This window comes from Taeniopygia guttata, chromosome Z (genome assembly GCF_048771995.1).
Source record: "Taeniopygia guttata chromosome Z, bTaeGut7.mat, whole genome shotgun sequence".
NCBI lineage: Eukaryota > Metazoa > Chordata > Aves > Passeriformes > Estrildidae > Taeniopygia > Taeniopygia guttata.
Window position 1 is genome coordinate 36544998 of NC_133063.1, and position 26587 is coordinate 36571584.

Consider the following 26587-nt stretch of genomic DNA (forward strand, 5'->3'; position numbering starts at 1 on the left):
GCCAGGGTTTCTAGCATTACAGTAGTATTTAGAAATTTCACTGTGGGCACAGATATTCTTGATTTCTTTATTAACAGAGTAGTTGTTACAACACAAAGTTAGGAAGCAACTATTGAAGCAAACTCTGTAAAAACTCTTGAAGATTGCTTTATGAGAGAAGGGTAATGTTACGGTGAGCTCCTAGACACCCTTTTGTCCCCCCTTTCCTAGGGCCTCTGTGGCTCTGATCATGATAACCCCTGGATCCTCCTCCCTGCCCCAACGGGGTTGGCAGGGAGCCAGGAGAGCCCACCCTGTCCAAAACCTATATAGACCCCTGAAACTTCCTGCTCTTTCTCTTTTGCCCCGCTCTCCCATGGACACCACAGAATAAAGAGAGCTGTTCCAACTTCCCTGGGGTAAGGGCCTCTTTTGAATACTTTTCCCTCTCCTGGTATTTCCTCCCCTCACAGCCCCATATCTCTGAGCTGGTCGGATCCTAGAGGGGGCTGCGTGGAGAGGGGGAAAACCATAGAAATAACAGTTGGCGCCCCAACGTGTGCTGCTCTGAGCCCACAAAGAAGCTGGACCCCCTATTCCAGAGGGAAGTCAAAAGCTTTTACGACAGTCAACTGCCCTGGTACTCTAGCTGCCTTTAACAGCTTTGAGTCACAGGGACAGTCGGGGACCTCTGCCTGAGTACCCCAGGAAGAGCTGACTGGAGAGGGAATCCCCAGAGGTTTTCACAGACGAACCCTGCAGTGCACAGGCTTGGTAAGTTCTCCGATCGCGGAACCCGGGACCGCGCCTGGCTGGGAGGAGTTACCATAAGTGACTGAGGGGGGCTGCTTGCGAGGGGGGTGCCAGGGACCCTCTGCAAGTCAGCGTGGAACCGGTGGGCTGCGCATACCCACGTTCCAGGGGGAATAGACACGGGAGGAGCGGGCTGAAGCCGCCCCGGCAGCTGCGGGACGAGCGCCCCTCCCCCTGTGCCCCCCCCGCTCGGGTTTTCCACAGAGGGAAATTCGAATAATTCGTGCTGTGTTATTAGCTCTGGTGGAGAGTAGACCAGTGATAGAATTAAGATCATGGGTACTAACCTGTCACTTGAACAAAAGAGTATACTAACACATCTTAGCAATAATTTAAACGATGTATCATTCCCTAACAAGCTTCTCCTGCGTTTTGTGTGCTGGCTAAAAGCAGAAATACCAAATTTTACTGTGCAAGAACTGAATTCGCTTGCGTTTTGGAATCAAATTGGACAGATATTAACTTTAAAAGTCGAAAATGGTGAACATAAAGTTTCTCGATTTATTCCGATATTTTTACAAGCACGCAAAAAGATTTTAGAAGCAGAAAAGAGCACACAAACTCAGACCCACAGTTCTACTACTCCCTTTTCCCCTTCCTACCCACCTCCTCAATATCCCAGCCCTGAAAACCCCTCACCCACCCCTTATTCCCCTCTGACACCTTGTTCTTCCGAGAAATATAGTCTGGAGTTCATGTCAGGGAGCACTGCAGTGTCTCTGGACCACACGCGGCCAGATCATGGTGGTGGCCATGTGCTTCCACCGGCGCTGGCCGTTCCACCCCCCACTCCCCCTCCCACTCACATTCCTTTGCTTCCCCCGCCCTCCGCCTCCCCCTCCGCCCCCATCCCCTCCTCCCTCCCCTCCTCCGATGCCTCCTTATCTCCCTTGGCACCACCCCACCCTCCTTATCAGTGCCAGCCCCCGTGTTGCCCCAGGAACAGGGGCGGGGCCGGCCCCTGCCCTCCTCCGAGCCCCAGCGCCAAGGACGGCAGGGCGGGGGCAGGGGACGGCAGCCCAGCGGCTCAGAGCAGGGCGGGGGCAGAGGACGGCAGCCCAGCGGCTCACAGCAGGGCGGGGGCAGGGGACGGCAGCCCAGCGGCTCAGAGCCGGGGCGGGGACCGAGTCTCCACCGCGGAGCAGGCAGCCCGAGGGGGGTAGGGCGAGCTGCCCCTCACCGGGGTGGGGGGGGCGCGGGAGGGACACAAGCCTGCCTCTACCAAGGAATCTATACCATCTGTAGCTCCAGTGGTTTTTTTAGGGAGAAGAAATGGTACAAGAACATACCAACCTCTCCCATACAGGGACAAAACAGAAATCTGTAAAGTTCAGAGAGAATTTGGGAGGTCTAGTGAGATTTTTAAAGGTATGATTAGGGCAACCTTCAATTCAAATGAAATGGTACCGAAAGATATAACTGATTTGTTTAAATGTTTACTAACATCCTCTGAATATGAAATATGGGAAAATAAGTGGAAATTGGCTTTGGAAACAGTTTTGCAAGAAATACAGCATACACCCAACGAGGCCACTGACGCGGATGGCCAGCCCCTTACAATACATCATTTATGTGGTACAGGGGACATACAATGTCCAGAAAAACAAACCAGACTGTTATCTAGATCGGTTTTGGAAAAAATCTGTATTGCTGCAGAAAAGACTCTGTATCAATTACCAGGAACTGAGGTTAAATGCAGCTATATTAACATCAAACAGTTTCCTTCTGAGAGTTTTTTACAGTTTGTGGATCGTTTGAGAAGCCAAGTTGAAAAACAGGTGCAACACACCAGTGTGCAAACAGAGTTGATTAAAGAAATGGCTCAGAGGAATGCCAACGAGACCTGTCGTAGGATTCTTCTCAGCCTTCCTCTTGATCCAGCACCCAGTCTTGCCCAAATGATCAAAGCATGTGCCAAGAGAGCAGAGCTGCTTGATAATCCTGTCAGTCATAAAGCATCTGCAGAAATACAGCCTGCTGCATCAACCCCAAGGAAGCCACCCAGATCATCACAGCACCTGCAGCACATCATCTGCCTGCATTGCAAGAAACCAGGACACTTCGCCAGAAACTGTCCTCAAAACCAGAACCAGAGACAGATCAACAAACAAAAAAACTAAATGCACAGCGCGTGCCCACCACTATGCGCAAAGATATAAATGTAGCGGGACCAATATGTGACAATGCCTCTCTCTTAACAAATAAGGGGGAGGGTGGGAACCTTGGTGGGGGGAGAGAGAAAAACAAAAATGTGAAATGTATTACTAACAAGGTTTGGCAGCCACTAGGCCGGCCACGTCTAGTGACTGCCAAAGGATTTCATTTCAGAACCACTGATTGGAAAGTCATTGTAGTGCACCTATCAAAAAGCCCACAAGACCTGCAGGCGTACGATATGGAACTGGACAGTGAGTATTTTGTTACTGGGGACACAGCATACACACCTCCAGAGATCGAAATAGTTCCCATGACTACTAAGGGAAAAATATCCAGCCTTATGCTGTTGGCATGTTGCTTGCACCCTCCATTCTATCTAGAAAAGGGGCAAATTCTGGCACAAGCCATTCCCATCCCAGTAGAAATCACAGTAGAAGGAAAATCTCCAGAAGTCTACTGGGCAGAAGTAGTAGGAGAGGATAAACCCTCCATGGCATGCAACCTAGCACATGGGTCAGAGCACCTTCAGGTGGAAGATGTTCTGGACACAGGTGCAGACATCACGGTGATACCCAAAACCATGTGGCCATCACACTGGGAGTTGCAACCTGTGGCAGGCAAACTTCAGGGTATAGGAGGAACTACATTGGCAAAAATTTCTAAAAATGTAGTACAAATTGAGGGACCTGACGGGAAATCGGCAAGTGTTCGCCCGTTTGCGGCAGATTATAAGGCTCCTTTGTGGGGGAGAGACACCATGTCCCAGTGGGGAGTCCAATTAATCATTCCTAAGACACCCCAGGATTTTCGGAAGTAGCCGTTGTGGAGCGCCATGCCCACAAGTTAAAGTGGTTGGATAAGACCCCAAAGTGGGTAGCACAGTGGCCTTTGAGTAGAGAAAAACTTGAGGCGCTTGAAAAACTTGTGGAGGAGCAGGTAGCTCAAGGACACCTGCAAGAAACAGACAGCCCTTGGAATTTCCCAGTCTTTGTAATAAAAAAGCCTGGGAAGGACAAATGGAGATTGCTCCACGATCTCAGAGAGATAAGCAGAATTGTGGAGGACATGGGACCTCTCCAGCCAGGGATGCCGAGTCCAGCTATGCTTCCCCAGGACTGGAAATTGGCTGTGTTAGATATAAAGGACTGTTTCTTCCAAATTCCATTGCACCCTGAAGATGCACCAAGGTTTGCATTCTCAGTTCCCACTGTCAATCGAGAAGCCCCGATGAAACACTACCACTGGAAAGTTTTGCCCCAAGGTTTAAAATCCAGCCCTTTCATATGCCAACAGTATGTAGCAGCACTACTGTCTCCAGTATGTGCAGAGAGAAAGGATGCCATCATCCTACACTATATGGATGACGTGCTTGTGTGTGCTCCCAATGACTCTATACTCCAATACACGCTTGACCTAGTGGTTAAAGTTTTAACCTCTGCTGGATTCAAATTGCAGGAAGACAAAGTTCAAAGAATGCCACCTTGGAGATACCTGGGCCTGGAAATTTCTGCAAGGACTATTTTCCCACAGAAATTGGAGATAAATTGCAACCCCAGAACACTAGCAGACCTCCACTCGCTGTGTGGGTCTTTAAATTGGGTAAGGCCCTGGCTAGGCCTCAGAAATGAAGATCTGGAACCTCTTTTCAATTTATTGAAGGGGGAGAGGGAGCTGACCTCCCCCAGGGAACTGACTCCGGAGGCAAAGACAGCAATCAAAAAGGTACAGAAGGCCTTGTCAGAAAGGCAGGCAAACAGGTGTGACCCAAATCTGCCTTTCCAGTTCATTGTTCTAGGAAAGCTGCCACACCTGCATGGGTTGATTTTCCAATGGACCGAGGGGCAGAAGGATCCACTCTTAATCACAGAATGGGTTTTCCTATCGCTCCAAAGATCCAAAACCATCACTAGGCCACAAGAGCTGATAGCAAAGCTGATTCAGAAGGCCAGGGTGAGGTTGTGCGAATTAGCAGGGTGTCACCTTCCAGTCAGGCTTTCTGAGGAGGGAAGGAACTCTCCTGAGAGACTGACCAAAGGGATGTTTGAGCATTTGCTCCAGAGCAGTGCCAGTCTCCAGCTATCTCTGGACAGCTATAGGGGACAAATATCAGTCCATGCCCCGTCTCACAAGTTGTTCAATGAGGAATTCCACCTGATTCCTCAGGAGAAAAGGAGCCGGAGGGCGCTCAGGGCTCTCACAGTGTTCACTGATGCCTCTGGGGCTTCCCACAAGTCGGTGATGACTTGGAGAAATCCACAGACTCAGCTTTGGGAAGCTGATGTTGAGCTTGTGGAGGGATCCCCCGAGGTGGCTGAACTGGCTGCAGTGGTGAGAGCTTTTGAGAAGTTTTCCGAGCCAATCAACTTGGTGACAGACTCTGCCTATGTGGCAGGTATAGTGTCCAGGGCGGAGCAGGCTGTGCTCAGAGAAATAGAAAATGAACATCTCTTCAGGTTACTCTCAAGGCTAATTTATTTAATCTCGCACCGAGAACATCCATTCTTTGTGATGCATGTGAGGTCACACACTGATTTGCCAAGTGAGATTGCAGAGGGGAACCGAAGAGCAGACTCCTTTGCTGCACCAGTCGAAAAGGCAAGTCTCCCTGATGTTTTCCAATAGGCAAAGCTGAGTCACAAGCATTACCACCAGAATATACCAGGTTTGATTCGACAGTTCCAGCTAACACGGAGTCAGGCCCGAGCCATTGTGACCAACTGTCCTAATTGTCAGCTCCAGGCCGTGCCATCGCTAGGCATGGGGGTAAACCCCAGAGGCCTTAGCAGCTGTGAGGTATGGCAGACAGACATCACACACATTCAGAGTTTTGGTCGCCTTGAATGCGTTCATGTAAGCGTGGACACATTCTCAGGTGCAGTGTATGCCTCTGCCCATATAGGACAAAAGGCTGCACATGTCAAACAACACCTAGTGCAAGCATTTTCAGTATTGGGAGTGCCAAAAACGATCAAAACAGATAATGGCCCAGCGTATGTATCCAAGGAGTTCCTGGAATTTCTCCAACACTGGGGAGTGGAACATGAAACTGGCATTGCCCACTCCCCCACAGGTCAAGCTGTAGTCGAGCGTGCACATCAGACGCTCAAGCAGGTATTGAAAAAACAAAACAGCTCAGCTCCATGGATGTCTCCACGAGAAAAGCTCTGTAAAGCTATGTTTACTATCAATTTTCTGAATTGTTCATTTGAAAATATGCGTCCACCGGTTGTGCGTCACTTTAACAGTGGCAAGCAGTTTAAATTGTCTCAGCATCCACCGGTCTTAATTAGGGATCCAGAAACTTGGGAAACCAAGGGTCCCTATGGACTTGTAACCTGGGGTCGTGGCTATGCATGTGTAGCTACTCCCTCAGGCCCTCGGTGGATTCCCCAGAAGTGGGTGAAACCTTTTGTCCCCAAGAATCCAGGTCGAACAGAAGGGGACAAGAAGCAAGTATCTGATGCTTCAAAGAGAAGACGCCGCCGGAGGGGAAAAGAAGAAAGTTCCTAGGCATTAATCCCTTCCGGCAGAACAGAAACTTTAACATGTTCTTAAAATGTTTGTTTTTCCCTTTTAGAGAAAACCTACCTTCCACTCAACCCTGTGATGAATCCCATGCGAGTTGTCATCCAGCAAATGCTGAAGAGAATGTTCAAGGGATGGGGATTCACGGGGTGGTGGACATCTGTCGTTAGATCAATTTTGTTAGCCTTTGTTATTCTGTTCTTTGTAACCCTAGCGTTCGGAATCCTGCGTCACTTGATTTTCAAAGCTATCAAGGGCCTCATACCTTCTACCTCAGAGGTCAACCACATAGAGTTGGCTAACCTGAGGAGGCCTGACCATGCCACCAACATCGGGTGGTGGGAAACCCATACTCAGGGTTGAATTGAGCCCAGTGAATTCCTGTAACCTTGTTTAACAAATAAGGGGAAGGTGTTACGGTGAGCTCCTGGACACCCTTTTGTCCCCCCTTTCCTAGGGCCTCTGTGGCTCTGATCATGATAACCCCTGGATCCTCCTCCCTGCCCCAACGGGGTTGGCAGGGAGCCAGGAGAGCCCACCCTGTCCAAAACCTATATAGACCCCTGAAACTTCCTGCTCTTTCTCTTTTGCCCCGCTCTCCCATGGACACCACAGAATAAAGAGAGCTGTTCCAACTTCCCTGGGGTAAGGGCCTCTTTTGAATACTTTTCCCTCTCCTGGTATTTCCTCCCTCACAGCCCCATATCTCTGAGCTGGTCGGATCCTAGAGGGGGCTGTGTGGAGGGGGGAAAACCATAGAAATAACAGGGTAACTCCTATACTATGTAACTTTTATTTCCAAAACTAATTGAGAAAAAGTCCAAAACATTTGTATTCATCCTGTATACATCATTCATGTAAACTTCATGTTATGAAACTGATAACTATAGTTGTTATCATGATTTTCATTTTGTGGAGAGCTTGCCATGGCATTTCCATTTTTCTTGATGTTTCAAGTTTCTGTATATAGCTATCAGAATTTCAGCATTAACCTGAATTTACACTTCTTGAATGAAAAATATTTTAGTGCTGGTTTCCTAATTAATTCAAAATTGCTAGGGCATTGCCTTTTCCGTTCACCTTAACAAAGATTAACATTCTATTTCCATTTATGAATATACAATAAACAATAGTGGTAGCTTTCAACTGGTATTAATAAAAATATTTACATTAATTTCTTCTTTTAGTGGGATTGGGTAGCTAAAAGTGCAGATTTTGTATGTCAAGGCAAGTATTCTTAGATTCTCAGCTGTTGTCTTATGAACAGTCTACAAGTACATGTTTTGCAGAGCAAAGTTATCCCTTCTAGAGAATGGTCTTTCAAAATGAGCTGGTAGTTTGTGTCCTCTTGGTCCCAAACCCTTAATTTTCTTTATCCCTTATTCCCAACACCACCAAATGAACACAGTATTCAGACTAGAAAGAATGACAGAAATGTCAGTTTCTCATCTATCGAATATATGGCTCTTTTAATTCTAGTTGGCTTACATCTGTAAAAGGCTTTTGGTCCATTTTTTACTTTTTAAGTGATGTAAATAGACTAATCCATATGAGTATCATGATAGCATAGTAGTTTCAGTCCACACACTAATTCACAAATGTTAACTGTGTGTACTGAAGTTTAGGATGATATATACATACAGATATATATAGCTACATGATAATCACATTTTACCTATTCATAGACAACACTGGTTTTAAATATTCAAAACTTCTGAGTTTAGGCCCCATCTTGAAAAAGATAATTTATGGTTTTAGTTCTACTTAGTAATGTATTTATCAATTTCCTCCACAGTTCTCTCATTGTGAAGTCTGTAAATATATTATTGCTGTAAACAGCTATATTAGAATGTACATATATAGACCAAGTGCTAGGTCCTGCCATTTGGCCACAGCAGCCTCTGCAGCACTGCAGGGTGTGGGCAGAGTGGCTGGACAGCAGCCAGGCAGAAAGGACCCTGAAGGTATTGACTGACAGGCTGATCATGAGCCAGGGGCAGCAGGCTGAACAGCGTGCCCCGGTGGCCAAAAAGGCCAACGTTACCCTGGCCTATACCAGCAATAATGTGGCCAGCAGGACCAAGGAAGTCATTCTTCCCCTGTGCTGGGCACTGGTGAGGCCACACGTTAAATTCTGTGTCTAATTCTGGGTCTCCTAGTCGAGGAAGGGCAACAGAGTTGCTGAAGAGCATAGGAACAGAAGTCCTTGTAAGGAGAGGGAGGTAGGATGTTTACCCTGAAGAAAAGGATGCTCAGGGAGGCCTTATCACTGCTTAAAATGAGGGTGTAGTTTCTTCGCCCAGGCCAGAAAAAGGACAAGAGGACAGAGTCTTTAGCTGTGCTGGGGGAGGTTTAGGCTGGGCCTCTTTTTTACACAGAAGGGATGATTGGGCATTGTAATGAGCTGCCTGGGCGGGTGGTAGAGTCACCATCCCTGAAGGTGTTTAAGAAAAGACTGGATTGTGGCATTAAATGCCACAGTCTAGTTGACAAGGTGGTGTTGCATCATAGGTTGGACTCAATGATCTCAAAGGTTGTGGGAGACGGGCATGGGGAAGATAGGGCCAGGATCCCTTGGGAAAGCAACATCATTGAACATAGGGTGAGAGACTGGTGCAACTTTCCATGATTCCTTGCTTTTTCAGGCAAATGTATGGTTGTCAGTCACCAGTCATTCACTCCCCAGTTCTAGAAAATACTGTATCCCCTGTTCCCCCATTGGTCCTCCCTGGAAAACCACTCCCTCCTCACCTCCACATGGGTACAGTTCAAGTCACCCCACTCCAACTCCTCCCCTGATTCATCTCCCTATTGGATGATTTGTATACTGACCCTTTCCACCTCCCCTCAGTTATATACCCTAACCCCTCCTCTGTTCCTGGCTCTTTGCCAGCAGTTCCCTTCAGCAGAGGTTGTATTCCTGCCCTTCCTGCTTCTGCTTCTACCCTGCTTCCTTGGATTTTATCTACTCCTACCCTGCCTGGACCCTTAGATTTCTCCTTAACAAACCCTGCTGGATTTTACCATGTGAAGAGCTCTCTCGTCAGTCTGGTGAGGTTTTTATTACACCATCCGGGCTCAGGTGTCTAGTGGGCTGGGGAAGTTGCTGGTGCAGGCCAAAGTGGAGACATGCTCGGTGCCGCAGGCACCCCAACAGCACCTGCCCAGGAAAGCTACTTAAAGCCACCCGCAAAAGGTATTTTCCAACCTAGTTGTTCTGTGATCCTGTAATTGTATGCATGATTATTTATGAATCGATGTCTCTATATTTATGCATAAAGATCAGTTCCAATCCCGTGAAATAAAGCAGGTACTGAACTTAATGCAAAATTCCACTTCTACTTTTATAATTAGCACTATGGCATATAAATTAATGAATAATGATTTTTTTTATTTTTAATCTTCTTTTAGTAGACCAGATTTTTTCCATATGTCTTGGCTATAATCATTCAGTACTCTGATATGTTTAATATTGTAGAAGGCCAAGGAGCATTGTATCCAGAAACTGTAGGAAGTCAGAGGTTGGCTTCAAATATAAAACCACAACAGTTCTTACTAGAAAACTGCTGGTTAAATCACTGAGTGTTTTACCTTGACATGGGATAAAAAAACCAAGTCTGGAACATTTGTTTGCCTTCCAAGTCTTCAGGTGTGCTTGATTTCTGCAGTTTCAATTCCATGCATTTTCTTGTGTAATTTAGGTCGATTTATTGAAAATCATCATGTATATGTGAAAATAATACCCCAAAAAAGATAATAAATCTAAAATTAATATTACAAATGTGAATCTTTTAATTATATTTGCTTAATCCAATCTGATGCCAAGTTCTGTATTTCTGTCATATGTATAATAAAGCTCTTCTGACCCTTCCATCATTTATTTGGACACTCACACAAAATTAGGAACAACAGCAAATATATATGATGAAAAAAAAATATCTAAAGAGAAATCTGTATGGGGGATTATTCATCTGAATAAAAAAGTATAGCCTGGTGTGCAAAAAACGATGTGTTGTCTTTATTGGCTAAATAGAAAAGATGAACTGCAGGAGCTGAAACAGAATAGATGAAAAAGGCATAAAAACAAACATTATACTGTTTTTCTCTTTAAAAAATCTGTGACTGCATGATGTAGAAAATCTGGGATAAAAAGAGTCACAGCATTTTTAGAAAGTCTTAAAGGAACTGACCAAAAATGGGAAGCTGTTCTCAAGTCAGTATTGCACAAGATTCAGATGATTCTCATAGAATCACATCATAGAATCATGTTATGTCCAAAAATATTAGAATATACATAGCATTTTTTTTAACAGTCAATATTTAGAAGATCTGGAGGGATTTTCAAGTATTTTCCTTATAATAATTTTATGAAACCTTTAGTAGTTGGATCAAAGAATTGTAATTCAGTAAGACATAGATACAGTGGGCAGCCTGGATTAAAATCACTGCAATAGAAAATACAGGAATTAAGCAGCATAAGTTTGTAAAAAAAAATAATTTTGGTTTCTTTTAGAAAATTATTGCTTCTTCTTCAGAAAAAAATTTTGAAATTTACCACTCCTTCATTTATGAATATACAATAAAAAAAATGGAATAATGATAGCTTTCAACTGATACTAGTAAAAATACTTACGTTCATTTCATGCTTCTTTTACTGTGATTAGCAATATTTAGTTGATGATGTAACAGCTTGTAAAACTTTAAAAGTTACTTTTCCCTGGAATGAACACAGACTGCTAGGTTTCTATCATGTGGGAAGAAATAAAATGTCATAGATAACAAAAAAGATGAGTCTTTATCATATCTACAAGTTAACAATGAAACACTTAAGAATTTCTGACTAGGGCTTTTGTTTGACACATTTACTGATCTTCAAAGGTAAAAAAGGAAGAAGATTAAAAAAAATTGTGGTGACAAAGTTTGAAGTAGATTCATTAATTATGTGGTAGAGACCATTATCTTCATGGTTGTCCAGTCTTGGTTATCAACTGATGTGTTTTGTAAGCATGAACACTCATGTCTAGGTAGTTCAAACTCTGTTAGTCAAAATATTTGCATAAAATCTGTATAAACAAACATCTAAATAACTGATTAAGATTATGTGATTGTTATATTGCCTATGTGCATGGTAACATTTTTATCTTGTTCTGCATTTCCTAACCTTAGGTATTTGATTGCTACATCTTTTGTTTAGTTTTAAATTTAGCAAAATGAGCAAATGAGACCAAAATTAGATGGCTAGATATAGAACATTGTGTATACAGAAAGGTTATAATGAAAAGATAGCATTTTTATTCGGCATCTATGAAAGAGGGCAATGAACAAGAAAGAAATCCCTTGATTCTGATCACTGATAGATAAACCAAATCAAGTTGCATTATGGTCTCCCTTGGAGCTAATGGCTCGTCTTGAAGCTAATGGCATCAAAAAAATTTACTTGACACCTGATTCAGGGTTTTTTTTGGCTATCTGGCTCTCCTCAAGTCTTCCAGTTCACCAGTTGATTCTGTCATTCTTAAAGCCTTTTTGGGGTATTTGTCTTAGCTGGTTTTAGGAAATGCTATCTTAAATTCTTATGATGTGTCCAGCAGTGGAAAATAAATAGTTTATTTACTTCTTTCATCAGTAGGAACAAGGTGGAGAAGTACGGGCTAGTTACCATAAATCCTTCAGGAAATGCTTCTACTGTTAGACCAAAATATAAATAACTTTGAAAACATACTGGTTTTTCTCAAGGATTTTGTGCTTTGTCTGAATTTGTTAATAGCAAGTTTTTTTCCAAGGATACCTGGTATCTGAAAGTTGTGAAGATCTTGATCAAGAGTACTTGAAATATTCTCGGCATGTATTGAATTGCATGCTTGTTTTGACAGAATGAGCAGTTATAATTCAAAACTGGATTGCAAATCAATTAAAAATATTTTTAATTATTTCTCACAATATTGCGTATTTTCAACAAAATCTTAGCTCAACTATTTTATATATAGGCATGGATTCTAATTTGTAAAGATGAAATATTTTTGTATTAACCCAGTGCTTGATGACATGAAACGGTTCTCCTTAACAGGAAACACTTAAGAGCCCTACAGAAAAGACTGCCTTTTTTTAGTATTTTTATTCTAGTTTTAGGAGTGAGGAAGTGCTGGTACTCAATTTATATTATTTCAAATCTGTTTTATATTTTGTCCAGTAAGTTATTCCCAGTTTTGTGACATACTAGAAGTAATCTGAAAGTTTTAATTATACTCTTGGATGTATTAAGCAAGAAGAGACATAGCATATGTATTAAAAAAACCCAGAGGATTGGGTTACTGTTACTAAAAGACCTCACCAGGAATCCAGAACCAAGTCATGCAAGCAGAAAAGCACTGACTTGCAGAGAAGACATTTTTTATGCTGGGATTGACTAAGCTTCACGAACAGTTAATAAAGCCTCAAAGGACTCTGTAAGTCAGGTCTGTCTTATTATGTAATTTTTTATGCTGCAAATCCAAGTTTCTCATCCAAACTGGCAAAATGGACAAGGGCCACAGGAGCAGTAGCACACCAAGGTCCTGTATTGCCAGACATCCCTGAACCCAGTAAAGATCTAGATTTATGTATTAGGCTAATTGCAAGTATGCTGTTTTTAAATACTACATATTCTGGTTTTTGGAGGATTTGCTGCCTGGTTCATGCATGAGGAAACAAAAAGTCAGTAAAAGGGTTACTTTATGTATATAGGCATGTGAGACTAAATCCTGAGATGCTGGCCTTAGTTTAATTAATATGTTTGGTTGTTGCTAGTATCTTTTGGAAGCTACTCTGTGGAAAACAAACGTGCAGTAGTCTTCCTTTTCTAGATAAAAACTATATCAACATCATGAAAAGTTTTTTTTCTGCTTCTCTGTAAAAACATCAAGAGTATAAAGAGTCACATCTTTCACTGGTGCGCTTTCTCACTCTCTCTGTTTTCCCCCTCCTTTTCCTGTGCTATAATTGTGCATTTTTCTGTACCTAGGGGAAACTATGTATTTTCCTGCCTCTTTGATTCTATCTAGTATGCACTCATTTCAGAGACATTGTAGGAAAAAAAAATTGGAAGACGGAGGGAGAAGAAGAGGAAAGAAAAACTTGGGTGAATATTACCTTTTGAGCACCATGTCTAAGACATGCATATTACTCTAATAATATGTACCAAAAAACTCTACACCACTTGTATCCCTGAATGTGATGAAGTTTGGATCACATTTCAGTTTTAGAATTTTAGTGAATTTGCAAACACAAAAACTAGTGTGAATGACATGCTGAACTTTTCTCTCAAAGCACTGATCTATATGCCAAAATGTCTACATCTTAAGAAATGTTATTGCTGTGATAATCCAAATATATATCAAACAAGGAAAGTTTTGTGGGAGGAGGAAATACATGTTTTATTCATCCAGTTTATATAGAGGAGAAAACTATGAGATTTGGCAGAAATAAATGGCTTTTTAGTCATATGCAATAGTAAAGAAGCATATCAAACACAGTGGAATAATTCACAATTCACTTACAGTCTTTAATGTAAGAACTACTAAGAAAGGGGTTATAGTTAAACAATAAAAAAATCTGTTCCAGGAAATTTTCATGTGAAATGTAATTCAGAAAATTGTACAAATACATGGTTAACTTTAAAGTTAGATTTTCACTAGTGGAACATGTAAGTGTTGCATATATGTAAAGCCTTATAAAATAAGGGCCTTGTTGCCCTTGTAAAATCATGCTACTAAAAAGGTCTGCTACTTCAGCTAAGTAGAAGAAGACTATGGGAGAGTAACTCAGCTGGAATAGGGGTAGAGAGACGTGAGAGATGTGCTGTGTGGCTGCCACATGACCACATTGTAGTGTATGGTGGTTGGCTGATGCTGGTTCTCGGCTTTAATTTTCCACTTCCGTCTAGGTTGGGATTGAAGGCATTGAGAGGATATTTCACATTCAGGCTTAGATGTTTATTTTTTTCTTATCTATGTTACAGTCTCACCAGCAGTGAGCTCTTAAATATTTCGCTAACAAGGTACAAAATGGCTTACTATCTTTTGTAACAAGGTGTTATAAGTCTAAACTATACAATTAAGAAATGACACCTAAATTAATTTCACTTTTAACCCAATAACTAATCACTCAAAGTCTGCAGTGCGGACTTTTTGTCCAACTACAAAATACCACCCAAACCCATTAAGAAGGAAGAAGACGGTGAAGAAGAAGGAAGAAGGACCAGCCTCTGCCCTAAAACCTCCATCTTGCTCCCACTTAAAACAGTAGATATAGGACATGTTAAAAATATTAATTTAAAAAAAAAAAATTTAAATAAGCAGCCCATAGAAGATGGTTGCTCCTATAGTGTCCTGATGTTTGTACCTGCAAGACGAAAGAGTATGAGAGGCATGAAAGGAAATTGTGACTCATCAGATTGGTAGGGTCCAATATAAGAATAATGAAATAAAATCTCTGGTAGCCACACTTTCTGTTGTACTTCAAATGACTCACTAGTCTATTTTTAAATCGGTGTATACTGTTCCTGACACTGAAGATTACATTGTAACCAAAAAAAAGTTAAAAGAAATTTAAAATAAATACTTTTCTTTCCAGAATAATCTGTGGTAACAGTATTTCGATTTGGACCATGTAGTTCATAGCATACAGCAATACCTGATTCAATAACAAAACAAATTAAAGGAGACTCTTTGGTAAGTTCTTTAATACAAACAAAGGCTCTCAGTATTGCTGTCATAAGGATATGATAAAAGAAAAAACAAAAGTATACAAAAAAATCCAGTGTTCCTTATTCTTAATTAAACTACTGAAAGGAGTCAAATCTCATACTGGAAAGGATGACAGTTTCTGTCAAGAAACAACCTTTGACTTCAGAAAGCATATTGCAGAAACCATTTCAAAGTGGGTTATTTAAAAGTGATGACAGACCATCAGGAGATGCTTTTCTCCCCTCTGACTATTGAAAAAGCCTCCACACATTTTGTCTTGTAGGACTGTTAAATTTTGAGGTGACTGAAATTGGGAGTGATTAATTTGTTCATTTTTTCATCATATATGCAAAGAATGTCTGATGTCTATGGTGAGCTGAGAAGAATGATTGGCTATGTGGAATGAAATTAAAAATTCGTATATAACTGTGCTATAATATTAACACAAATTTCCATTAAGGCAACTTTTCTTGAAGTAAAACCTAGAAGAAATAATTGTGATTTTTTTTTTTTTTGTACTGAAGCTTTGTTCCTGTGTCAGTCTCAGCAAAACAGATCAAACCATGGGTTTTTAAAATAAATATAATTTTTGATTTTTTATTTTTATCTTTCTTCAGTCTCCATGTGCCAGGAGCCATTTTCTGCTTTCCCATTTTCACTATCAATAGTAGACATTAAAAAGATCTGCAGGTAAATAACAGTAATATATATACAGGATGAAATTACTTATGAAGAACCGACATATGGCCATGCTAAAACATGATTAGACAGACTGTGATGTAGTTCTAATTCAACAGGATGCTCAAACCACAGTGGGATGCAGTTGGTATCAAACACAACTCTTGCTGTTCCAAAACTGGCAAATTGTGAGCTGTTCTGTCATTATAATTTTTTGCTTAACAGGTAAGTACTATTTCTATTCCCTCACTGATCCAGAAAGACAGGAACAGGATAAATTCTCTCTCCATTTCTTCCTCAAAACTGTCTTTTTATTCTTACTTTAGGGACCAAAACAATGGCAGGAGGGAGGAAGGGAGGGTGGGAGGAAGGGTGGAAGAAAGGGAAGGAAGGGAAAGAAAGGAAAGGAAGAAAGGCAAACAAAGTACATCCCTCCTGTATATAAATCTCATGAGATTGTCTTACCTATGGTAACAAAACAGGTTACAGAAGGTGGGGGTAGCAGGAACCACATTAGAAACTCCCTGTGGAAAAGAAGGTGCAATTACTTTCCATTTCTGCAAAGTAAAATGCTGTTATCTAGATGAGGGACAGCCCCTGTTGCTGTGAACCACAGTTAGTTAAACAATACCAGTAGGGCTGTCATGAGCACAGAGTAGTGCCACTAAAGGCTCTGGGGAACATAGTGCAACATGGGTGTTTTGTTTGTTTTGGGGACAGGCGCAGAATTTTGTTCTGGTAATACTTTTTAAGCTGTCTTATATTCATCCTTATTTTTTCATTCCTATGTTATGATTTTTACCAGAAATTCCTCCTCTATGCAGAGCTGCTTGTTAGAAATCAATTTTTTAGTTGGGGTGGTCTCAAACTGTACACAATCCATGTAGGCATCAGTAGCAGTTTGAGAATTCCTTTCTGCTGAGTGCTATGTCTTTGCTTACATGACAATTTTTGGTTCAGGATTGCTGCTTTTAAAAGCTTACAAATTCAAAATAATCGAAGTAGGTTGAAGAGAATTGGATGGGAAGGATAGAAATAAAAGTAACTAGATGTGGATGAAAAATTCAGATGTCTCAGCAACTCATATACTCTTCATTGCAGCACTTAAATAGAATTTGTACTTTCATTATGGTATTCATATGCTTTCTCAATATGTTATTACACACCCTAGCTCTTGCCTCAGCTATAAAGACATTAGACATCCTTCTGATTTTGACTCTGTAGGCATGTATCAGTATCTACTTAAACATGTGCAAGTTTTTACTCAAAATTTATCTAATCCTCAGCAATGAGTTATGCAGTGCAAGGCTGTTACATGTTTGTAATATTGTATATTCTACCTATTCCTGTGGGATACAGATTTCAAGAAAGATGACTGTACTGACTATCAGATGCATGCAGTGGAAAAATTACAGCTTTAAGCCTCCTTCAGTATTAGGTATTCATCAAATTTTTTGTACTTTTTGTACACAACAATATTTTTCCTGCAATACAGAGAACCACATATAAGAATGATGTAGTATATATCTAAATTTTGTTTCCTTTGCTTTTCTTGTAATTTAATTCAAGAAATTGCAAGGCCAAATCCAGTTGACCTGCAAACCTCCCTCCAAATCACTTCAGTGGAAAACATCTTCAGTGCCTGGTATTGTACTACTGGAAATATATATTATAGTAGTGTGAGTGTGAGTGTGTGTGTGTGTGTGTGTGTGTGTGTGTGTCTGTGTGTGTGTGTGTATGTACACTATATATAGCTGTCATTTAGAAATGAGTTTGGAATGCTGTTCTTACAATTCTGCCAGAATACACAAAGCTTCTGAATGGAGATGTAAACTGCATCTGGTGTTTATACTGTATCTTACAGAAGCCAGTATCAATTCTATATACAGAACATGGCAATAACCATTCTTAATAATGAGCAGCTTCTGTGGGCTGATTCGTCTACAGAACATTGTGTTACAATCTGATTCCTTCACAGGCTTTAGTACGCTGACCATTACTCCAATAACAACTCAGATCTAGTGGATTTCCTCTAATTTGCAGTGGAGATTGGATTAATCTGATTCTGTTCAATATATTCATCAAAGCAAAGAGGGAAAAGGTTAACTTTTTCTATTTAAGGGAAAGCTTTTATAAGGAAAATGGCCATTGTTGTGCATGTTCATTATGAAAATTGACATAGCATTCACAACACAGACTCTTGACTAGCTATGGAATGTGGGTTGTGACAAATATTTGGCCCTTCATTTTAGCAACATGAATTTAAATGGCATTGGTTTCCTATGCCTTGTCACAAAATAGTTTGTTGTATACAAAAAAAAAAAAAAAAAAAAAAGAAAAGAAAAGAAATATGTAAAAAAACCCAAAACAAAACAAAACAAAAAACCAAAAAACAGTGTAGAACAGCTACAGTTATTTGGCTGAGCTGTGTGTTTACAGTACCCTAATTGCCTCATTTCAATGGCACCACCTGTCAGAAAAACAACAATAGAGCCTTCATAACCTCTACTGACTTTACTCTTAAGTAAGTTAATGCCTGACTCGGAATAAAGTGCTCTAGCCTTGTAGCTCCTAAAAATACCATTATGAACTGTGGATGCTCAGAACCCCTTTCCACTGAGCCGTGAATCTTTATTTGTGTGTGTTTGCTTTAATGTGAAGTTGTCAATATTGTTTGCACAGAAAGTTTTGACACAAACTCTTTTTCTTCTGTTGAAAATAAGTGCCTGTTTCATAGCTTTAGCTTGTAAATTCTCCACTGCGGAATCTGTCTTGATTTTAATGCCCTGGACAAGGCTCATAATAATGTTGTTTTTATGTAAACTAGAAGTATAACCTTTTTACAGCTTCCTACAGGTACTGTAGAAATTCCTAATCATGCCTCGGCAACAGAGAGCACCACTAAGCTTTGAAAAAAAGCAGAAGTAGTCACCAGACAAACTACTTTCCATAACAGTTCTAGTTGGGAAGGAGGCAGGGTACAGCCAGACTGAATCCAGTCTCTTTATACTTTTAGCCCTATGTACAAAGGAACAACAATCTGGGACAATTAAAATACTCACATGCTGTTTTCTGATTATAGTTTGAAGGGGTATGAAACCTTCATAGAATAAACTAGACACTGCTCTGCAATGTGAAAATTTATTTAGGTTAAACACCTAAACATTTGAGATTTTTCCAGGATATTTCTAATCTCTTTTAGTGTGTCTGGCTTAGAACCAAGATGCCAGCAGTGGATCACCTTGAAATCTGAACTCACACTTCATCTGGTCCCTGTGGTGGTCATCTTTGCCTTTCTCTGAAAATTTTCAAAAGTTTTTATCTAGCTGAAGAGATTATTTTGCTTGATTTATCTATCTTTAAATTACACAGATGGCTTTCAGTTTTAAACAGAGTCTGGGGCCAGAACTTATCAGAGATTCAGGTAGCAGAAGGCAGGAGTTATATTTTCCCCAAGCACTAAAGGAAAGAAGAAAATTCAAACATAATGAGGCAATACAGACCCATACTACAATCTTTCAAGCAAATGAAACATAACCACAGAAAGAAGCTGAATTTGAAAGTCATGTTAAATACAGCCAGACAGGTGCACATAATACACTGGGACAGTGAGATCCATTCTCACTAGAAATTTGTAAAACTCAATAAAATCTTTCTAAGAGTTAGTTCCCTCCTGTGTTAAGTGGTGCACATGCCACAGCCAAGTCCAGCATCATAGCAGAATAGAAAATACCACGTCTGAACAGTAGCAATTTATTTCAGTTTGGACAGACTTTTTATTACATTCAAACTGATTTTGCAATTTTGGCTTTGCTTCGGTCAACTACTTACTTCTCCAATGAGTTAGAGTGGGAATTTTATACCCATGCAGATAACATTTGCTAAGGCTGTGATGCAGGCACCACTCTTAACACCACAGGAGCTAAGTGATTCAAAGAAATATGATGACTCTGCTGAGATTTTCATTGAAGCAAGGGGAACCTTGTGCTTTAGTAGTTGTAATATTGGATGGGAAATGTCAGAATGAAATCAGTCAGTTTCTGGGTGCTTTAAGAGAGATTAATTGAAGCAAAATTTCATTTTCCTTTGAAAAAGAATGGAAAATTCTCTACCTATCATTCATGGAAGGATGATTTACTTTTTTCCAGCTCTGTCAGTCAGAGGACCCTTGATGCAAGTAGATGAATCAAAGACACTTTATCATCAATCGCGGCTAAACAGTTTTAGAAGTGTTTTTCCCTGTGTCCCCAAACAAAAGACGTTGTATCATTACAATAGAAAAGACAAAACTACAACTTCAAAAGCAGAGCACAAATTCAGCTGCACATGTTTCATTGAAATGAGTGGGAAAATCAACTTGGTAAACAAATCATTGAATTTGTATTTATCTATCTCATTTTTGGTCTTAAACTATCTTTGGGTTTCAGAGATCATCATGGAGCTTTAATTAAATGTAATTTGAAATCTACAGTGCTGTGCTGAAGGCCCATTCAGGATGGACAGCCTTTTGGACAACGGACATAAAGGGAAACAGACCCTGTGTTTTTAAATGAACTTCCTAATGAAATGAAGCATTATGCCACTGGGTAACTAACACATTTATCCCCCAAACCTGACCCCCACAAATATAGATGCAAATTGCTTGAAGATTAACACACAAATGTTTATTCTTGAAACTTCCTAGACCAGTTTAGTGGCATGCATATTCATATCAATATTTTGAATCTAGGTCTGCACTTTTACTGTCTCAACAGCAGCAGATATGATGATGTAAATATATTCATTTCTATACTCAACTCCCTGGTTAGGGTTGAAATTTTGCATTATTCTACTCAGCTGTAGGACAGGGTTTTTCACTTGTTCCTAAGTTGCAAACAATTTGAGGTAGATATTGTCTTGGTTTGGTTTGGGGTTTTTTTCATGTGCCAATGTACCTGTTGCACAATGAAGTCAGGACCAAAGCTTGGGGCTGCTGTGATGCTGTGACACTGCAATGGTAACATACTTTTTGCTCTGAAGCGTAGTGCTGTTACTGATTATTCCACTATATCACCTCATCAGTTTTCTAGCACTGGTTGTTTTTTTTACACTAATCTGCCAAAGAATTTTCCAACTGAAGAGCTAGCCCTTGCCATACAGTTTCAGTTTACAGACTAGTGTGCTGTCCTTCAGAGGTGAAAAGATCTCTCAATGCTTTGCCACTTTGAGGACAAATGATTTGCAAATTATGTTTCAAAGAGTCACCAGTCTAGGCATCGTCAATTGCTTTAAAAATGAGAAGCTAGGAGAGGAATTCTGCTTATGATGGAGTACCATTACTCTCATTGTATGCCATTAACCACATTTCTACATATCAATTAAAGCTGAAGATTGGGATGTGCCTACTTTTAAGTAGTTTTGATACTTCAAAGTTATGTAAACCTTGCAGTGTGTCACACAATTCTGAAACATTTCCAGGTAAACAATTGCCTCTACATATCCAGAAATTGCATTAAAGTTTTATGAATGTTTTTCTCCTACTTGGCCTTCCTGTATTCCTGTTTTAATTACATTGTTTGAAGGACAATAGGTGAACTGAATTCTGTACGCATACATACCTCCAGGCTCTGTGGAAAGAGCTCCTGCTCCTGAATTTGATGGACTAGACTCTGGCCACTAGCCGTTGATAGAGCAGTAAATGGAGGTTCTGTACAGCATGTGCAGAATGAGTACAGCATGTGCAAAATGAGCACAGCATGTGCAAAATGAGCAAACTTCAGCTGTTTATGTCTGGTCATATGCCTTTTGTGCTTCGGTGCTAAACATTGTGGAAGATCTTTCTGCATCATTCTTTTGTCTGTGGCCAAAGGAGAACAGGGACTATGTTCATGGCTTGTCAGGTTACTTTCATTGTCTCATCATTCCTCCCCAAGGATCCTTTCAGAGAGAGTCATTCACATCAGCCAGGCATCTGGTTTTTTGCTGGCCTGTTGGATAAGTTTCCAATCTGTTTTGTTTCGTACATCCTCCTCTGCACAGTATAAACCCAGAGATAAGGCAAGTTGTAGTAATGTCTTCAACATCCCTGATTCTCACAATCTGCTATCTCAAGATTTATGGATATACAATTCCCACAAGAAAGAAGGACATCTGTTCAAATGTTTTCCTGACATTTTTTGAAGTCTATATCAAAAAAATGTTCATCTTTTTTAACAGGCATACACGAGGCTTAAGTTTCTGGTAGTTTCCATGGTTTCAGCTTTTGGAGGCCACTTGAGGCTGTTCCCTTTTCCTCCCCGGCCCCCCGGGACCCCTCTGACTAGCTGTCCCCTCAGGAGACCAAGGTTTGCTGCGGTCCTGCTGCTCTGGGCTTACCAGGCAGCGGCTGGGTTGGCGCGGTCCGAGCAGCAGCGTGCCACAGTCGCAAGTGGTGCACCAACATGCGGCCTGGCACCAGTTCGAGTGAGCCCACCGAAGCCACTGCAGACAGCCCACTGGCTAAAAGCTTTTCCGGACGCTTTGCTATCTGCATCACCATGAGCGACAGAGCCGTGAGCGGTGTGAAAAAGCCACTGCACAAGCTGTCAGCTCCACAGGGAGAAGCTTTCAGATCGTGCTGGTGGTGCGTGCATTTGCCTTGCCGCACAACCCAGCAGGACTGTCACTGCAGAGACAGAAGTGCCAATTTCTGTCTGGCGCAGTTTTCACGGATGCGGACAGCACCTTCCTAACACCCGGAAGACTGTCTGCGGAGACAGGGACCATTACTGCAGTGTGTTTTCTGAAGAACGGCTGTAGGTAAATCTTGGTACTGGCTGGGAGGGGTCCTGCCAGGAGACTGGAGGTAGGCTCCTGTGCTCCCGGGGGGGACACGCCAATGCGCAGGCGTGGTGGGAGTCTCCATTGGGTCTTTAGAACTTTGGGGTTTTCGCTGCAGAGTGGATGAGATTTTGCTGTGCAGCCAGTGATATGGGTGTTACGCTGACTACACAGCAGAAAGATATTTATAAACAAGTTCAGGAACCCCTGCAGAGAGCAGGTGCAAAATTTTCTAAGAGCCTTGCGAAACAGTTTGTCAGATGGTTGTCTGTAAGTTTTCTAGAGGTAAGAGAGCAAGATGTGAAAGACAGGCAATTTTGGAAGCGTGTGGGTGCAGTGTTGAGTGAAAGGACAAAGGCAGAGGATCCCTCAGTGAAAGAAGTTTTAGGAGAATCTTTTAGTTGGTTTATGACATTGTGAAAGAAAGTGCAGACACTAAGGACGCTCAGGGAACAGAAAAGGGTCCTGTCGCATCCCCCGTAACCCCCCGCATCCCCTGCTTTGAAAAAACTAATCATGCAGATGTAGATCCAGTTTTCAACCCTTCTCCATCTCCTGATTTCGCTCCCGCAGCTCAGAATCCATGCTTTGCCCCCTTCCCCCCGGCCCCGTGCAGCCACCACAAGATAGAGGCGGCCATGCCACATTCCCTTCTTCATCCCAGAATTCCTTGCTCCCGGTGCCAGCCCAAACCACATCCCTCCCTTCGCCCAATCCCAAGCCCTCCTCCCTTGCGGCAGTTCAGCCCAAAGCTCCTCCCCTCGCAGTTACATTGCCACCTCCTGCCCCCACCCCGCTCTACACAGCTCCACCAGCCGCAGCCACTCCCACACGAGCCGCCCTACCTCCTCCTGGTTCCCACGGCAATGGCTGTCGGCTCTGGGAAACAGAAACCGGTCAGAGATCCCATTTTTCTGTTCATGGCTCCAGTTATTTATAATGCGAGAGGACAGAACCCTAGGTGGGAGCCCCTTTCGTACGAGAGTATAAGGGAGCTCTGCAAAACAAAGCGTGAATTTGGAGAAAGGAGCAAATTTTTTAAGAGCATTTTAAAAGCTACTCTAGGCTCCAAAACACTTGTCCCTGCTGATTTGAGACATCTTTTTAGCTGTTTGCTCCCTCAATCTGAATTTAAAATGTGGGAACGAACTTGGAAAAGGCTGGCAGGGGACCTGCTTCCAGAGATTTTGCAGAGTCCAACCCATTCCACAGATATAGCGGATGAAGAGATCACTTGAGAACATCTAGTGGGTGAGAGTGATTGGAGCCAAGCTGAGAAGCAAGCAGCAGGCATTCCCAGACTGGTGTTAGACCTGACCAGGGATGCAGCAGAACGTGCATTTTTTAACATGCCTTCTAAAGAACCTGTCATTTCTTATATCGCTTTAAAGCAGTCTGTTACATTCATGGATTTTGTTGATTGAGTGAAAGCTTTGGTCGAGAAAAGGGTGCAAAATCCAGAGATCCAAGATCAGCTCACACTAGAAATTGTCACCACAAATGCAAATTAAGCCTGTCAGCGAGTCATCATGGCCCTTCCAGCATCTCCTCCACTGACACTCGATCAGCTCATTGAGGAGTGCACGAGAAAAGCTACTACTGACAGAGGACTTGGTGATAAAACCGCTGGAAAAGGTGGTTGCAGAAGCAACGGCAACCCCGAAAACACCAAGGGCTGCGAGGCCTCCTGCACCCAAACACTGATACTATTTCTGTAACCAAGAGGGACATCTCATAGGCCAGTGCCCCCTCCAAGGGACAGTGCCTTCACAAGGGGGAAAAGTGGGAGTGGGGGGAATCTCTTTCCTTTATACTGGCAGAGCAAATGATATCTTTTTCAGAGTTAGAGTTCGTTTACCTTGTTGTATGATTTTATCTTTCTTTCAGACTAGGAGAATGTCAATTTCTACATTCCTGCTCATCGTTTAGTCTCAGAAAATGGCCATCTACCCATCCACGGTGGATGCGTGGATGTGGGACTCAGATTCAGTCAAAGAAAGAAACTGAGAGTTTCTAGCCAGGCAAAAGCCTGGGAAAGAGCTGGGAAAGAATGTAAATAATTGTTTATCTCTCTTGTTCTCACACTGTTTATAGTGAAGTTCTATTACTGTGCATCAGGCACTCTGAACCAATGTAGATTGTTTTCACTTTAGGACCAATGGATTTAACCTTTGCGAAGCTCTGTATAAAAGAGCAGTGTATTTTGAATAAATCGGAGTTTCACTCTCACAGCCTTCTGAATCAGAGTCTTCTCATTCCCGTCCTGCCTCAACAGCAACACATGGATTGTTCCACAGCCCAGGAAAAATGTGTGGGTCACTCTTGCCCAAGCCTTGAAACAGGAACACATGTGTTTGTCTACTGCCTCAGAAGAAAATCCGATGTCCACATGTTTAGTAGGGGTTCCGAGTAAGAGGCAAGAGTTGCCTACCAGTCTGGTCCACTTGCAAAACCAGTTGAATGAAAATAAAACACCTGATGCGTGGGCAGAGTTCTACAGGTGCCGAGGAATCATAGAACAAGTTAAAATACCGGTGCAAAACCCCCTCATTTTGTGGCAAAGATGGGTCCTACACTTGCCCACTTCTGAAGGAGAGCCCCAGGAATTAGAACTACTGGGCTCTGCAAAAGCTGAATACTGCATTCAATTTGATTTTTCCCCAACCAAAGAGATAAAACTACATGAGCAAGTCAAACAGTACAAGGTAGAATTGAGAGTGGGTAAAGGGTGCACAGTTGTCTATAAGCTGAGACTTGCAACCACCACTGATTTCCATCCCCGCAAGCTGGACAAGAGAGTGTTTCTCATCTGTGGGGACAAAGCATACCCAGGAATCCCCTCTCGTCTTGTTGGAGGTCCATGCACTCTCGGGCATCTTACCCTTGCTTCCCCCAACATGACTCAAATTCCAATCAGGCAAGCAAAAGGTGAGGCAAAGATTACTAAGCGGAGTGCAGGTCAATTTGATGAACATTGCGATGCTGAAATTTACCATTGGGCAAAATCCAAAAGAGTTGCCGTCTCTGTGTTTTTACCATGGGTTGTGGCAGCCAAAGCATTGAGTGAATTAGGCGATCTAGAATGCTGGGTGAGGAAGCAGGCAAATTTAACATCAGCAGCCCTGAGTGACCTCCTAGAAGACGAGGAAATAACCAGAAAGGCTACCCTCCAAAATTGGGCAGCTATCAATTTCCTGTTGGCACATGGGCATGGATACAAAGAGTCTGAAGGGTTGTGTTGTTTTGATCTGTTATCTAAAGGCCAGAGTGTCCACTCGTCCATTCAGGAGATGAGAAACCTCATTGGGATTGTGAAACAGGAGAATGAGGATTGGTTTAGGGACCTGTTCAAAGACTGGGATCTTCCTGGGTGGCCAGTGCCTCTTTTAAAAGACATCTTTTACTTTCTGGTTGCACTGTTTTTAGTTTTGTTAGCATTTGGGATTCTTAAGCAAATCATTTCCACGGTCACCACCTCCAAGCCTAAGGCCTCCGCACCTGTTATCATCACTGCTGCCATCACAGAAGGCAATTGGTGGGAGGATGACAAGCAGAACAACACAGCAGTTTGAGAGCCACAGTTTCACATGTTCCCAAAGCACTGTTCATCTTATTAAATAAAGAAGAGGAAGATGTTGCTACCACGCTGGTGCGGTGGGGGAAGGGCTTTGGAAGGGCTTTGGGAAATGGAAACTGAGAAGGATTCATTTCTGTATTTCCCCGAGTTTATAGAAAGTTTCATTTCAGCATTTTTCTGTAACCCCCCTTTTCCCCTTCCCGGAGTGATTCCCATTGGACCTAACCCATGGGGTGATTCTGATGTGCCCGGGCTGGACACTGTCTCTATTGTTTGGACCTTATCTCTTAATTTTTCTGTATAAAAATTGTATCTGGGCAGCCGCCCAGTGTCTTTT

General features: G+C 42.0%; 1 long non-coding RNA gene across 2 annotated transcripts; it reads left to right on the forward strand.

Annotated features, from left to right (window-relative positions):
* LOC101233072 (uncharacterized) lies at positions 1 to 26587 on the forward strand. Of its 2 annotated transcripts, none has more exons than XR_001123523.5 (4): positions 1 to 753; positions 2511 to 3200; positions 6527 to 22652; positions 24561 to 26587. It is a non-coding gene; the product is annotated as an uncharacterized lncRNA (long non-coding RNA). The 2 variants fall into 2 exon arrangements; XR_012053276.1 differs by having other exon boundaries at positions 3121 to 3200.